The sequence below is a fragment of the Mirounga leonina genome, unplaced genomic scaffold, assembly GCF_011800145.1.
Source record: "Mirounga leonina isolate KUSES-001 unplaced genomic scaffold, KU_Mleo_1.0 Mir_174, whole genome shotgun sequence".
Taxonomy (NCBI): Eukaryota; Metazoa; Chordata; class Mammalia; order Carnivora; family Phocidae; genus Mirounga; species Mirounga leonina.
The window spans coordinates 19,593,243-19,607,146 of NW_023270451.1; the positions used below are offsets into that span (position 1 = coordinate 19,593,243).

Here is a 13,904-nt window from a genome sequence, read left to right on the forward strand (position 1 = left end):
CTTTTGGACTAATCAAATATTTTATGTTATTCCATATTTAGCTCCTCTATTGGCTTTATGTATGATTCTTTAGGTGGTTGCCCTAGAGATTGCAATAGCTCTTCCCTTTCCTCCATCATAGCTGGAGGCTAAGATAGGGCAGAGCCCTGCATTGTTTCGTATTTCTGGTGTATTTCAGGACTAGTGTTTATGTCTTCCAGATATCATGTGGTGTTTTCATCAACATATGGCAGTTAAATGTATGGCCTTTTTGTCTCTGGGTCTCATTTGTTCAGGCAACTTCACTTACTGTAGATTTTGATAAATCTTTAAGAAAATCCTTCCTTCTTTTTTTTTTTTTTAAGATTTGATTGATTTATTTGAAAGAGAGACACAGTGAGAGAGGGAACACAAGCAGGGGGAGTGGGAGAGGGAGAAGGAGAAGCAGGCTTCCCGCCAAACAGGGAGCCCGATGCGGGGCTCGATCCCAGGACTCTGGGATCATGACCTGAGCCGAAGGCAGACGCTTAACCAACTGAGCCACCCAGGCACCCCGAAAATCCTTCCTTCTAATGCAAGATATTGCAGACACTTGTGTTGATTAGGTCCTGTTGCTTATATTGCAAGGATTGTGTGACATTTTCTGACACAAATACGATGTTTTCATCACTATTCACCACAAACAGGAAGCCATCCAATGCCTGTAATAAAAGTGGTCCTAAGGAATCTTAAACAATAACTCCTGTCCCATGGAAGATACATCAGCTTCCTAAATATCATCTTCATAATTCATAATTTTTGAATTGTTATGAGTTGAATTCATACTTTTACCATTTCTTTAATAATGCACCAGCCTCATAACTCTTTTCCTCCCTCCTACTCTTTGTGCTTGCCATATATTTTACTTCTACATGCTAATACCCAAGAGATATTTTTATTATTGTTTCTTTAAATAACCAGCATTCTTTATATTTACTTATTCTGGTGATCTTCATTCCTTCCTATAATTTTGTGCTTCATCATTGATCTTATATACATACAAATGACAAATTCTCTAAGTTTGTATTTCTTTTTGGAAAGTCTAAGTTTCACTACTAGTCTCCAGTATAGGAAAATTACATTGATATTTTGGGTTTGGGTCAGACTGTAGACAATCATGAATTCTAGGCTGAAAGGTAAGTATTTATTGAATATATAATAGGGAGCCACTAAATTAAGTCATACAATGAGCTTTGTGTCATCATGCTAGACCATTTAAAAGAAACTAGAAGTAGGGAAACCAATTAGAAGGCTATTGAAAGATATAGTAACAAACTATAGAAATGATCCCTGAAAGTATCTCAGATCTGTACCTCTGAAACAAATAATGCAATATATGTTAAGAAAAAAAAAAAAAGAAGAAGAAGAAGGTAGCGGGAGGGGAAGAATGAAGCGGGGGAAATCGGAGGGGTAGACGAACCATGAGAGACAATGGACTCTGAAAAACAAACGGGGTTCTAGAGGGGAGGGGGGTGGGAGGATGGGTTAGCCTGGTGGTGGGTATTGAGGAGGGCACATTCTGCATGGAGCACTGGGTGTTATGCACAAACAATGAATCATGGAACACTTCATCTAAAACTAATGATGTAATGTATGGGGATTAACATAAGAATAAAAATAATAATAATAATAATAAAATACATCAAAATGAAAAAAAAAGAAAGATATAGTAAGAACTCAAACTTGGTGGAGAGGTCACAACAGGACTAGAAAGAAGGGAGCAAATTAAAAGATGTTGATGAAAAAGAATAGATGTGATTTAAGAACTATTTGGATATGGACAAGTAAGAGAAAATGGCCACTGAAAACTGGCTTCCGGACTTCAAGGCCAATAACTAATTTAACTATGCTACTATTAACACAAGTGGGAAGTTGAGAGGAAAAGCCATGGCTGGCAAGAAGGATAAAATATTGTGTATCATGTTTCAGCAGCTTGGATATTTAGGTGAAAATGTCCAGAAGACAACTGGAAGTTTCAGAAAGAGATAAAAAAAAAAACAAACAAAAAAACAGATCTGATAGACATTCACTAGAGGTACTAATTGAAAATATAGCTAAAATAGGATATAAGAATGGAAGGGAATGGAAAAGAGTGTATAGAGAGATTGTACCCCTCTCTTCTCATTCCACTTGCCTCTCTGCCCCACCAATTCTTCTTCCACAGATTCTTTCCCAGTGCACTAACCCATAGTCCCTACCTGCCATGCCAGACAGGAGCCGGCTTAGGAAGGAATAATTGCAAAGGCAACAATTAAGTCTGTGACTTCAGGAAGAAAGTGAAGAAAGAACATAAGTGATAGAAGGGCAATGCAAGTATTAACATAGGAAAGAGCATGTTCTATGTCTCCAGGGCCACCCAACCAAGGTGATCATATCTAGGTTAAAATATATATATAATGCAATGTTCATAATTTAAGTAAGAGATTGTCCATATATTTCAAATAATTTTATCTAATTATACACGAGTCTTAGAGGTGTAAGTTGTTTTATGATTCATACTTTCTTATCTTTTTGAAGGCTTATACAATTAAAATGCATTACATTTTCAATTAGAAAAATATACACTTTTTTTCTTTTGCTCACTTCCCTTCCCACTCTGAACCATCCTTCCAAAAAATTTTTTTTTACTATATTAGAATGGTCTGGTGTATGTCATTGTCTGAAAACCAGGGTACCCAGCAGGGAATTCAGCAATGAGAATAACAGTTATGCTTAACACAGTCCAGAAACAGAATGATCAGAAAAGAGGATAAAACATTTCAGGGCTAGGGAGAACCTGAGTGCTGTTAAGCAATAAAATAATATTTTAGTTAATTATCTTAACTTTTCTTATCTCTAAAGAATAGCTTCATGTATAATGTTAATATCATAGCACAAGAATCTCTAGAGATGATCTGCTTTTAAGCAACTGAATATCTAAGTCATCTAGGAACAAAAGTTGCTTAAGCTCCTGAACATCTCTACAACCTCCTTTGACAATCTATTCAAATGTTCTGAGGTTATGATAGCGAAGAATTTCATATTATTTATTTGTTTATAAAATAGATTCTGTAAGGATAGAGAGATGAAAGACACTTCAAATTAAGTCTGAAATTCCATTTAAGCCCCAATGGTTGTTTTGCTGAGAAGGCAAAAACATGTCCAAATAGTATCATGTACTCCTAAATTCTGAGAAAGCTTGATTTAGAAGTATGATAGAAATTTCTTCTTACAAGATTCTACCTGCACAACACTTAGAGGTGTCCAAATTCTCAAAAAGAAGTAAAATCTAAAAATGAACAGTCTTTTGGGGGTATCCAATTAATGCTAATTATCCAGTTATTGAAGAGCAGGCCATTTGCTTTTTACTAAACAGAAGCTGTTCAATGAACACACCTACCTCCAAAGGGTAAATATACATCATCAAGTGAAATGCATAAGCTACCTATCCATTTCTTTCTGTGGTGAAACAGAAGTATAAATTTTAAGGATGTAAAGAATTTGATAACCAAATTCCCCTTCCCATAGAGTAAAGTCGAACAATAACCCTTACCATGTGAATAAACATATGAGCCATCACTTGAAAACTTAAAAATAGAATTTGCAAAAACCTGCATCCAAAGTGGCATACTGCATAGTGGGATGTTTGCTGTTCCTTGGGAACTAAAAGTTGAGGGGCACCTGGGTGGCTCAGTCAGTTGAGCACCTGACTCTTGATTTCAGCTCAGGTCGTGATCTCGGGGTTGTGGGATCAAGCACCTCTTCCGGTTCTGTGTTGGGTGTGGAGCTTGCTTGAGATTCTCTCTGCCCTTCCCCACCCCTCTAAAAAAATAAATAAATAAAATGTAAAAAAAAAAATGAAAGTTGAGCTCTGATGTTGGCAAAGCTTAACAGCGACCCAGCATTAATTATGAAGCCACATTTCAACATCATTTATAATTTAGGGCTGGAAATTTCACCTCTATTCATAAGTTGCAATTAACTGGCTGTATCATAATAGTTGAATAAGAGCAAAACCATTTGACTGTTACCCTTTCATTATTAATTAAAGATTAAGATTACTTATGATACATCATTTTGTGTTCTCCAACAGTCCTGATGAAATCACCATTGCTTTTATGCAAGATATTAAGTAGGTGACTGGTCCTTGGAAGGCTTTCTAAGTAACTGACATGTGGTTCTCTGGAGATTTGCCCTCTAAAAATCTGATAATGAATCATGCCCATTTGCCTTTTTTTAATGGGCATTAATTAAAATGTTTATCAATACTAACAATCCCTTTTTTCTTCTTTCTTAATATTGCTATTGATTGTAGACTGGGAATGTCACAGGCTCCATATGGTTTACAGAGTATACATTAACACATCAAATTAAAGCAGTTAGGATTTCAATAACTTAGGTAACCATCTGGGAAATGGCAGGAAGATCTTCAGCTGTTAGAATTGGTGGTTTAATTCCCATTTGTATTTTTGTAGCAAGCAACTAGATCTTTCATATTTTTTACATGAGCAAGTCGGAGGATATAGAGGTAATCTTCCAAGTGTCTCCACATATCATTTTCATTCTCATGGTGTTCAAAGGGCCAGTTCTAAGGCTTTGTCTCCAAACTGTTGAGAGATTGGCTTATTTTCAATCCAAGAATGCACAATGATAGGAGTTACATGAAACTGCCTTATCTAACATTCCTAATAATATACCACAAACTATTTAGCCAAGATTCATTGACTTGTTCCCCTGACAAGTCAACACAGCTAAAGCTCAAGTCACCAAAACAGTAACAAGCATTTGATTCAAAGCAGGACTCAACACTCCCAGGTGTAATGTATGACCAGACCACTCTACTGTATTTAATACAGTCATGATTAACCTCATTTGCGGCTGCCAATCTAGAAGCGGCAGGCAGGAGCCTGTGAAGGATCTTAAGTGAACTCTCAACCACATTCCCCATAAGTCTGCTCTTATTTAGATAGCAGTGCAGATGGACATATCACAAAATGTGCTCACGATATGAAAATGTGCCAAAAGGAACAAGCAAGTCCTAACTTTGGTTTGGAGTCAAAGGTAGGAATGTGGATATGATCCAGAGCAATGCAGCACTGAGCAGACTGAGTGGAGAGACATTTAATGATTCATCTAACCAGTTGGCTTTCAGGAGAGTTCTAAAGGCACTGGCCCCTGGCACACTTGAACAGATTTCTATTTTCCCTTAGCACTGCAGGCACTGAGACAAAAAGCATAGGGCAGGGAGTGGGCTAGTAAGACAAGAGGATAATTGTGGTGTTATTTGGGCACTACCTTAGTCTGTTTCCCTGAGGTTAGAGAAACTGTTTCCTTGGACTACATAAACTCATCTCTTTAAATTATATCAAGGATAAGATATTGCATTCTTTCGGAATCAAGTAAAGTTCCTTTCAACAAATCTTCATGTCAGAACTTTCTAAAGTTCTATTCCAAGGTTTCAATTCTAAAATTGAGTAACATTCCTTTGTATGAAAATGCTTTTTAATAAATTACCTCCTGATAAAAGTATTTGCATTTTTTTCTGAGCACCTTATCACCAATGGAAACAAGGAAGGACTTGAGAGCTCCCCCACCACAAATGTCAAATAACCCCTTCCAAGCCACCCCAAATAAACATACAACCCTAAATAAAACCACTGGGTGGTTACTCGTATACTACAAGAAATTCCCCTGTTCTCCTCTCCTGACAGCCACCCCGAGCCTGTCCTACAGGGAAATTCTGGAACTATAATGTCCCCTTTCTTCTTTCTCTTCTCTCTCCATCTCTGTCTTTCTTAGAATTTTCATTCCAAATAGAAAACTGTAACAATTTTCCTTCAAAGTCTCTGCTGTAAAGAGGTAGGCATTAGAAAAGAAAGAAAAATTTAATTTGTTTAGTGGCCGTATCCCTCAACATCTTCTTTCCTTCTTCCTTTATTCTTAGGATGTGATACAGTACAATACAAAGGTATAATGCAATATTTCCATTTCTATTAAAATAAAATGTCACATTGTGACTCCGAGGTTGCAATTAGTATAGAACAAAAATACACTTACCAAGTTGGGTCACCATGACTGGACCAACCCTCAATCTTTCAAAGCTGAGACTGTAGTTACCATAGTAACATATGTCTGGATATACTACATATGTTGTCTCCTATCGAGATCTTTGCCTGGTCTCAGTCTCCCAGAAGAATAAATCTCCTCTGTGTCCCTATAGCACTTCATTTTTGCTACTAATATATCAATTAATATATTATATCAGAGCTAATTATTAATATGCCATGTCTCTTCCTAGATCATGAGCTGAGGGCAAAACCCATAACATATTTATCATAATCTGATTACCTCTTCACACAAAGCTTAGCACATAAAAGTTAGCAAAAATGTGTGTTGAATGATTGAATGTCATAAATTAAGACAACCTCTTGTAGAAGCAACCTCCACACCAAATTTGACAATCATGGCAATTGGCTGTCTTTTGAAAGAAGAGAACGTGGAGTGGAGGTCTGATTTAGCTATAAAGAAAATCGAAATAACATGAAATCAAAAGGAAGAAAATAGGAAAAATAAATCCAATTTTTTCCCAAAACATCAGTTCTGTGACCTAATGAAACTCATGTTTAAGTATATACTGTATGTTTAAAAGTACCCATAATAAATGTGATAACTCTGAAAGTGCTGGCCTTCCAAGGCTTGAGCCTAGAGAAGTGGACAAAGCTACTAACTTAGGTACAATGAACTAGAGGAATCCATAATAGTCTACCTGTTATCTTGGTTTCAGATGTCAATGGGCCCACTGAGCACAGTGAAGATCCACTGAGAGGAAATGAGAACCTAGTAGACTTCTCAAGGTAAGTCAGTCTCCTGGGTGAAAAGTACCTACTCCTACTTCAGTCTCTTTCTCAAGCCTCCAGCCTTTGAGTCCAAATGACCATTCACAAGACCAACAGTGATTTCATCACAGGAAAGAAACAAGATGCCATCTATCATGGGAGCCACAAGGCATCAGAATTACCTCATTTAGGTGAGTATTTAAAAAGGACCTGGATAAAAGGGTATTCTGAGTCACCTAAGTCCAAGAAATAGCACCAATTGAAACAACTAGGTCTGGAATCCTAAACACGTAGTACCCAAACAATTCATAACCTTTTTATCTGTAAATTCTGGTGCTTTTGTTAAGGAATTGTGTGTCTCAGTATAGGCTGCTCCAACAAAATACCATAGACTAGGTGGCTTAAGCAGTAAATACTTATTTCTCACAGTTCTAGAAGCTGGGAAGTCCAAGATCAAGGTGCCAACAGATTTGATATCTGGTGACTCCTCTCTCCCTGGTTTGCAGATGGCTATCTTCTTGCTGAATACTCACATGGTGGAAAGAGATCATCTCTCTCCTATCTCTTCTTCTAAAGACCATTCATGAGAGCACCACCTGAAATACCTATTAAAGCCCCACCTCCAAATACCATTGAGGATTAGGGCTTCAACATTTGAATTGGGGGATGGGGGGCACAAATATGCAGTCCATAGCAGTGTGTGACTAGGATTTTCCATACTTGTCAAGAGAGAAGGGCTTTAGAAAGGTCTCTAGTGGTCAGAATTGGTCTTTCAGGATCTGAAAAATCAGTTCCCTGGAAGAGAAAACCAAAGTCCTACTTTTGAAGCCAAGGGTTTAGAATATACCCCACCCCTTGGTTCCTTCCCAAGAGATCTCATCTCAGTTATTCTAATAAGCTAATGCTCTCACTTTGGCCTCTTTCTCCATCCTTCATCTGAATCCCGGATGACCATTCACAAAACCAACAAAATCATAGGCAGTTTACCCACAGTGGACACAATGTCTTATCAAACATGAGTCAGTCTTGTCTCTCCAGAACAAGGCAGAAAACAGAGATCTCAGTGTTTTCAATCTTTTGCTCCCATGCATTCAATGAAATTCTCAAGAAGTAATCCAATGAGTAGAGTTTCTAGCCAATAGCCAGACATAATGCTCCTCAGGAATAACACCTATATTCCCTGGCAAACTAAAAACTTTAAACTACTAAGACAATAGTTAACAGATAAATAATTTTCTAAAAAAACTCTAGAAGATGCAAAGTATATGCAAGCTTGAGCACATTTTCCTTTAACCCTTTAACAGAAATAAATTTATTGAAAAACAACTTTCAAAAGTTTATGTAGAGTCAGAGATAACTAAACTCCACCCTTGAGAATTACCCTTAGTTGCAAAATCACTGTAGGGATTTGAGGAGCCAAACAAGGTTTTTTTTGCGTCTTTTAATGCCAGCAAACTAAACATGAACACCAAAGTGTGAAAGAAATTCTTAAGCTGATTTCAAATCACAGGCATATGTTTGGCTGGAAAAACATGAGGGACAAACACTTCAAAGGCAAATCCTTTAGAAATGGAATCACTGGCACCAGACCCACTGCCTGTTAAATTGTTTGACCAAAAAGACTGCTTCAAGAATCCTTAGCTCTTTACCCCTATAACCAAAGCTGGAATATTTGGAAGCAGTCCTGAAACCATAACTTCACTTGTGACACAATCCATTTTCCATAACTCTGGCCAAACAGTCTAACTCGCTAAGGAACCAAGAATGAAGCAACCTCTTGCTCTTGATGTACCCCCAAGCAAAAAAGACTTCTCAAGGTGATTAACTGTGATACAAATAGAATGCAAAACTACTCCACAGATGCAGCACTACTTTTCATAATGTTACAACATTATCACTTTTGAATTGTTATTTTCCTGTAGGCTCATCTTTCAGATTCGTGTGTATTTGTATTTGTGGATGTGTGTGTGTGTGTGTACATATACTCACCTATGTTTAATAAAAGAACTTCAATTCAGGACTTAGAGTCAATAACAATTTTAAACCACTTGATGGAAAGTTTGGGAGAATTTCTGTCCTTTCTTTTGTCTTACAAATCAAGTGTATCTTTAACTCTCTGTGTTTACTAAATAAGAAGGCATATAATACAGAATGAGAATCAATTCTCTTTTAGAAATATTTTTAGGATTTTTCATTTATCAGATCACAAATAAGCCATCCAGACAAACATTCTTGGTTTGAATATAAATTATAGGGGCGCCTGGGTGGCTCAGTTGGTTAAGCGACTGCCTTCGGCTCAGGTCATGATCCTGGAGTCCCTGGATCGAGTCCCGCATCGGGCTCCCTGCTCGGCAGGGAGTCTGCTTCTCCCTCTGACCCTCCTCCCTCTCATGCTCTCCGTCTCTCATTCTCTCTGTCTCAAATAAATAAATAAATAAAAAATCTTTAAAAAAAAAAAAAGAAATGAATATAAATTATACATGCGAACATGAATTATATATAGAAAAGCCATTATATACATATATGCATATTTCTAGGTGTTTATGTTCCTCATAAGAAGACTGTGAGAGGGGACAAGTCCCAAATCTCTTGGTGCCAGCATTATAGAAATCATTTAGTAATAAATAAATAACTTTCAGAAGTTGGTCAGAGCCAGTCCTTTTCCAAGTGTTTTATATGTATTAAGTTCACCTTCTATTCAGTTATAAATTCAGAAATTTATACCCACATACTCACATCTCTGTGATGCTAATTAGTTTCACTATTATTTTCTGCACAAAAGCACATGGCATTTTCTCTGTTTTATTCTCCACCAGATTGTGAGAGGCAGTTTTCTCCTTCTGAAGCTCACTTGAGTATTCATTCACCCAGGCTGCTATGTTTTCTGCCCTGCTTTCTGGCAGGCCTCAGGCCTGAAGAATTTCAAGGCATCAAAAACTTCAGCAGAGACCCTGTAGGAGCCAAATAGCCTCACCCCTAGTGCTCAGAAGCTACAAATGCCTTAGGTACCAAAAGCAGTGGAAAAAAGGGATCCCAACAGCACTTGCATTGCATGCTAAAAGGGAAAAGCTACTTCAAAAAGAGGCAACTATTTACACAAAAGCACTGCAAGAGTCCCCACTACCACCATCATCGCCTTCCAAAAACTGTCTCTTGATACTTGCTTATTGCTCAAAAATGCAATCCACTGTGCTGGAATTCGTCATCCTCTTCCCTGATTAGTTAACTGGAAAAGGGATATCATGACAGAAGCTCTTTCTGAACCCAGCTAGATAACATGGAGAGGTGGTTCTACTTTTGCCAAGAGAAATGAAAAGCAAAGGGGAACAGGGGGTTATATAAGACATTCCCAGCCCAGGCTTGCTCTGATCTCCATTCTCAAGACTGGACTATACTACAATGCAAAGTAATATAAACTCAACCCATTCTCATTACACTCCTAGGTTATCACCCCTAGGTCACCATCAGTTCCATGTCTCGGCAATTAGTTCTAAAAATGTAGGCCTCTTTGACCTTTAGTTTTCAGGATTTTTGAAACTAAAAAGAAACATAGTCTCAAAAGAATGAAGATAAAGACCAAATGGCAAAAGAAAGACAAGTGTTGTCTGGGAGACATTTTCTTCAGATTAACATTCATATCTTTTATCCTCATTTGGTAAACCTCAGAGAAGATTTCACATGCCCCCCCCCCCCCTTCCTTGCCCTGTTCCTTCCATCACCCTATCCCACCCCCAGGTTGGAATGAAATGCAGCCTTCTTTATGTTTCCATAACATTTTGTTCAAATAGTTATCACATCACTTACATCATATATGTCTGGTTTCCCCACTGGATAGCAAGTTGGTTAAGATCAGAGAATAGGTTTTATTCTACTTTTTTCTCTCCAGTGTGCCTTGAAATAAATGTTTTTTGAATTAAATCAAATTGAAGATAATAAAAATACTGAAAATAGTTGAATCCCTACTGCCTGTGTAGGATATTTATCATGAATAGTCTTTGAAGTTGAAAAGTGTCCATATGTAAAGTCTGTAGCAAAAATTGTGAGAGAGTGGCAGATAAACCTGGGGTATGACAGATTAGGAATTGCTTAAAAAAAAAAAAAGACATAGTATCATATTCAGAAGCCAAAAAAAGCCATCTATTATTCATGTGAATGAGAACCTATTAAAACAGGATTGCACAGGGCCTATCTAAAGTAAATGAGCACAACTATAAAGAAGGAGTTTAAAGTAGTAGTTAAGAATATGGACTCTAAACTTGAAGGGCCTCCCAATGGCCAATTTGGAGAATATTTGAGCAACAAAATAAATAATTACAGTAATAGATTATAACCCATAGAATAAGAATTCATGAAGTCTCTACTGATCTAAATAATGACAGCTCTTCCTTGCAATAGAATTCCATTAGTAACTGTAGAAGAAATAATAGAAATAGAAAATCACCATACAGCAAACACCACTTTTATAACTGCCTCAGCAAGTATAATTAATAGATGCTAAAATCCAGGGCAAAAGTAAGATGAAAAACAGGAAATTTATATTGCCTCAAAATGTCATTTGACAGCAAATGAATGAGACTTCTTTAGCAAATAAAACTCTACATCCAGTAAGTGGCCTTGAGGGACTGTATATGTTTACTCTTGTTGAACATATTTTTTGAACTACATTTTCAAATGTCAAAGGCAAAAGTGGTATACTTATGATAGAAAAACCTGGCAGACACCACTTTAACCAAATAATACAAGTTAACATCACCAGTGATGGAAAAATCCAAATCATGTGCCTCTAATGTGATGCACTGAGATTATAACAACCCTTCTAAGGTATTTTAGCAAAAGATGCAAAACCTGAATTTAATCATGAGGAAATATCCATCAAACCCAAATTGAAGGACATTTAATGAAATAATTGGCCAATACTTTTAAAAAGTCATGATTGTGAAAGACCAAAAAAAAAAAAAAAAGATAAGGAACTTCCTAGATTGGAAGAGACTAGGGAAACACTACAACTAACTGCTTCTATGAGTTTGACCAGGTTAGATTCCTCACATAAGTGGTATCATGTGTTTTGATCCTTCTGTGTCTGGCCTATTCATTTTACCATAATATCCTCCAGGTTCCTCTATGTTGTTGCAAATGACAGGATTTCCTTCTTTCTCATGGCTTTCTCCACACCCTTGCCAATACTTGTTATCTCTTGTCTTTTTGATAAAGCCATTCTAACAAGTATGAGGTGATATTTCACTGTGGCTTTGATTTGCATTTCCCTAATGATTAGTGATGTTGAGCATGTTTTCATATACCTGTTGGCCATTTGTATATCTTCCTTGGCAGAATGTCCACTCAGTTCCTATGCCAAATTTTTTTTGTATTGTTTAAGATTTATTTATTTGAGAGAGAGAGAGAGAAAGTGAGCATGCACACGTGTGTACACAAGCAGGGAGAGGGACAGGGGGAGAGAGAAAGGGGAAGCCTGACATAGGGCTCCGTCTCAGGACCCTGAGATCATGACCTGAGTCAAAACCAAGAGTTGACACTTAACCGACTAAGCCACCGAGGTGCTCCTATGCCCAATTTTTAGTTGGGTATTTGGGTTTTTGCTATTAGGTTGTATGATTTTCTTGTATTTTTTTTATATTAACCCCTTAATCGGTGGCTTGCAAATGTTTTATCCCATTTGAAAGTTTACCTTTACATTTTGTTGATGGTTTCCTTTGCTGTGCAAAAGCTTTTTACTTTGACATAGTCCCATTTATCTATTTTTGCTTTTGTTGCCTATGCTTTTGGTATCATATCCAAGAAATATTGCCAAGACCAATGTCAAGAAATGTTTCCCCTATGTTTTCTTCTAGGAGGTTTATGGTTTTATATCTTACATTTAAATCTTTAATCCATTTCAACTTAATTTCTGTGTATTTTGTAAAATAAGGGTCCAATTTCATTCTTTTCCATGTAGATAACCATTTTTCCTAACACCATTTATTGAAGACACTATCCTTTCCCCTCTGTGTATTCTTGGCACCCTTGTCTAAGATCAATTGACCATATATACATGGATTTACTTCTGGCTGTCTAATCCTAATGACTTCATACTTTCACAAAAATGCAGCCTCTCCCCAAAAGATATTCAAATTAGATATGTTAAGATCAAAAAAACAGTTTCCAAAGGATTCTAAAATATTTTAATAGATGAATTGTTGAAGCAAGTAGATAGCTTCCCAGGAAAGTACTTTGAAAAAGCAACCATATTTTAGATATATACATTCTGAATTCTTTTTAAAAAGTCAGTTTACGGGGAGGAGGAAAGATGGCAGAGGAGTAGGGGACCCTATTTCAAGTGGTCCCCAGAATTGAGCTGGATATCTACCAGACCACTCTGAGCACCCACGAAACCAGCCTGAGATGTAAGAAGATCTGGATCTCTACAAACAGAATATCGCAGGTGGTTGGTTTTGAGGTACGAAGCGGAGAGCCAGGACTCTGCGGGCAGATATCGGAGGATAAACGGCAGCGGGAAGGAGCCTGGCCGTGGGGATCCTACACCGCCAGTGAGCGACAGCCTCGCACGCTGTGGACGGGGCACAGACTCGCAGACCGGTAGCGGCAGGAAAGGACTTTAGGGCAGCCCCCGGGGCGGAAACCTGGAGCGGGGGTGGGGGTGGGGTCACGAGTGCGAAATGGAAGCGCACGCGAACTGGGGGCGGCTGGTGGTTTTAGAAGCACAAAGGGCAGAGACGTGCCCTGACCTGGAGGCAGGACTGGGGGCCTTGCAGAGGGGTGCACAACCCAGGACGCTGCAGTTTCTAGCAGCGCGGACAGAAACGGAGACAGTGTGGCCTGGAGGGCTCACTGAAGAACAGACTGCGGTCTCTCTGCTCTGAGGCAGAGGGTTGGAAACGGTCTATTCTGCTCTGACTCGTGGAAGAGACACGGAAAGCCACCAGGGAAAGGCACCAGAGAACAAAAGCCCCAAAGACTGATTCCCTCTGAGCCCATCCCCCACCACAGGGGTGCAGGGCAACTCCGCCCAAACAGGGTTGCCTGAGTAACAGCGCGGCAGGCCCCTCCCCCAGA

General features: G+C 38.2%; 1 long non-coding RNA gene across 1 annotated transcript in view; it reads left to right on the top strand.

Annotated features, from left to right (window-relative positions):
* The first annotated feature begins 6,873 nt into the window (after nt 1-6,873).
* Nucleotides 6,874-13,904, top strand: part of LOC118020740 — a 74,762-nt gene continuing 67,731 nt past the window's right edge. Inside the window, exon 1 of the long non-coding RNA XR_004681996.1 lies at nt 6,874-7,024. This is a non-coding gene — a long non-coding RNA (uncharacterized LOC118020740). The remainder of the gene's footprint in view (nt 7,025-13,904) is intronic.